This window comes from Populus alba, chromosome 3, assembly GCF_005239225.2.
Source record: "Populus alba chromosome 3, ASM523922v2, whole genome shotgun sequence".
Classification (NCBI taxonomy): Eukaryota; Viridiplantae; Streptophyta; class Magnoliopsida; order Malpighiales; family Salicaceae; genus Populus; species Populus alba.
Genome location: NC_133286.1, coordinates 6,578,577 through 6,580,788, shown reverse-complemented (window position 1 = coordinate 6,580,788; position 2,212 = coordinate 6,578,577). Strand labels below are relative to the sequence as shown.

The following is a 2,212-nucleotide window of genomic DNA, read 5'->3' as shown; positions in this document are numbered from 1 at the left end:
TGTTACCACTCTTCCAACTGAAATTTGGGTGATTTCTCCAACCAGGGTTGTACGTTTGTGAGTATGGGTTATAACTTGGCCTTTGAAAACTATTTAAAGCATTGGCTTGTTCATGGAGACATTCCTTAAAAGAAGGCAAAGTTGGACAATCATTGGTTGAGTGTTCATTAATTTCACACACAATTTCTTGAACAGATTTTAACTGACCACTCTTTTTTAATTCTAGTGCCTCAACTTTTTTAGCTAAAGATGTAAATTTGGCTTGGAGGTTATGATCTTCCCTAAGGTTGTACATGTCTCCATTAGATGTATGAGGTTGAGTTTTACCTGGTGCCTCACACGTGCCTGTGGTGTCCCAATTTTGAGCATTTTCAGCTAGCAAGTTTAGGTACTCCATTGCTTCATCAGGGTCTTTATCTTCAAAAGTTCCATTGCACATCAATTTCACCATTTGCCTATCTTTAGGTGTTAACCCTTTATAAAATTGTGAAACCAATCTCCATGTTTCAAAACCATGATGAGGACAGGTATTAAGCAAGTCTTTATATCTATCCCAACACTTGTAAAATGTTTCTCCTGGTTTTTGAGTGAAAGTGGTGATTTGTCTTCTGAAAGAGTTTGTTCTATGAGAAGGGAAAAACTTCTTTAAAAACTGTTGTTGCATTTCATCCCAAGCACGAATGGATCCTGACCTAATATTTTGTAGCCATGTTTTAGCTTTATCTTTTAATGAAAAAGGAAAAAGCTTTAATCTGATGGTGTTCATGCTACAATTTAAGTCATTATAGGTGTTACAAACTTCTTCAAATTCTCTTAAATGCAAGTATGGATTTTCTAATTCTAAGCCATGAAAAGTGGGTAAAAGTTGAATAATACCTGGCTTAAAATTAAAATGAGATGCATCAGGAGGAAAAACAATACATGATGGTGCACTTGTTCTTATTGGATTCATGTGATCTTTAAGTGTTCTCACACGATTATTCTCATTATTCTCATTATGAATTGACTGGTTATCTTCTTCGGCCATGTTTTCTGAAGAAAATGAGGATTTCCTAGAAAGTCTACCACTTAATGTACGTGTCCAAACTCTCATGCAAGTGCAAAAGAAAAGAAAAAGAACAAAAATTAGAAAAACAAATAAAAGTAAAAACAAAAGAAAATAAAAGAAATATATAATTTATACAATACTTACCGTCCCCGGCAACGGCGCCAAAAACTTGACACGACCAAAAGATTGATGTCATCTCCCAAGTGCAGGAGTGTTGAAGTAATAAATAACCCGGCAAGACCGGGATCGAACCACATGAAGGTTAATTGTATAAATTATAAATAACAACACGATAACAACAACAATAATAACAACAATAGTAATAGTAATATTAAGAGTAATAATAATAATACTTAGTACGTGGCGTTGTTATACCTGAGAATGATCTAAAAGATCGGGCCACAGGTTTCCAGCCTATATACTGAGTTTATGAAAATATTAAAGAGATATATTATATAATATAAACAGATTTCTGATGCGAATGAACAAGGCAAGACCAACAATGTCAGGATCCTTGATCAAACACAGAGCATACTTAACGTACATATAATATAACAAGAATGTAAATAATAATAATAGTAGTAGTAGTAATAATAATAAAGAGAGCTTTGAGAGGTAAGGTTGATGTAAGGATTAAACAATAATAAAAACAAATGTCAAGGTTAGATGATTCACTAATGGTATTTCAAATAAATATATTATAAACTCTTTTTTTATTACTCAACTGGAAACCACACACAAAGGAGGTTCCAATCGGATGATTTATCGTTATTAGCTCATTATAAATTGTTAACATGATCATATTAATTATCTTATCTAAGTAACACCATACTTATAAATATCATCAGGCATTCATGTTGCTAGCTTATGTTAACAACAAGTCAAGTTCCTATCATAATAATGATGTCGGCCGAAAACTATGAAGGATCAAGCATTTGATGTACCAAGTGTTATACAACACAAATCTAGATTAACCATTAAGCAAGGTATTAAGAATTAGTAAGATAAAAAGATAAAACATGTTAATAACAATCTTTCTTGGATATAAACATTAAAGTCCATGTTGAGTTTATATTATATCTATTCTAACACCACTAGTGAAACCTTTTCACCTTGACACAATTAACTTAGCTAAACATAATGAAGAAGAAAAACATAAATAAA

General features: G+C 32.2%; 1 pseudogene; it reads left to right on the top strand.

Moving 5' to 3' along the window:
- The first annotated feature begins 509 nt into the window (after positions 1–509).
- Positions 510–620, top strand: LOC118031073 (small nucleolar RNA R71; annotated as a pseudogene).
- The last annotated feature ends 1,592 nt before the right edge of the window (positions 621–2,212 follow it).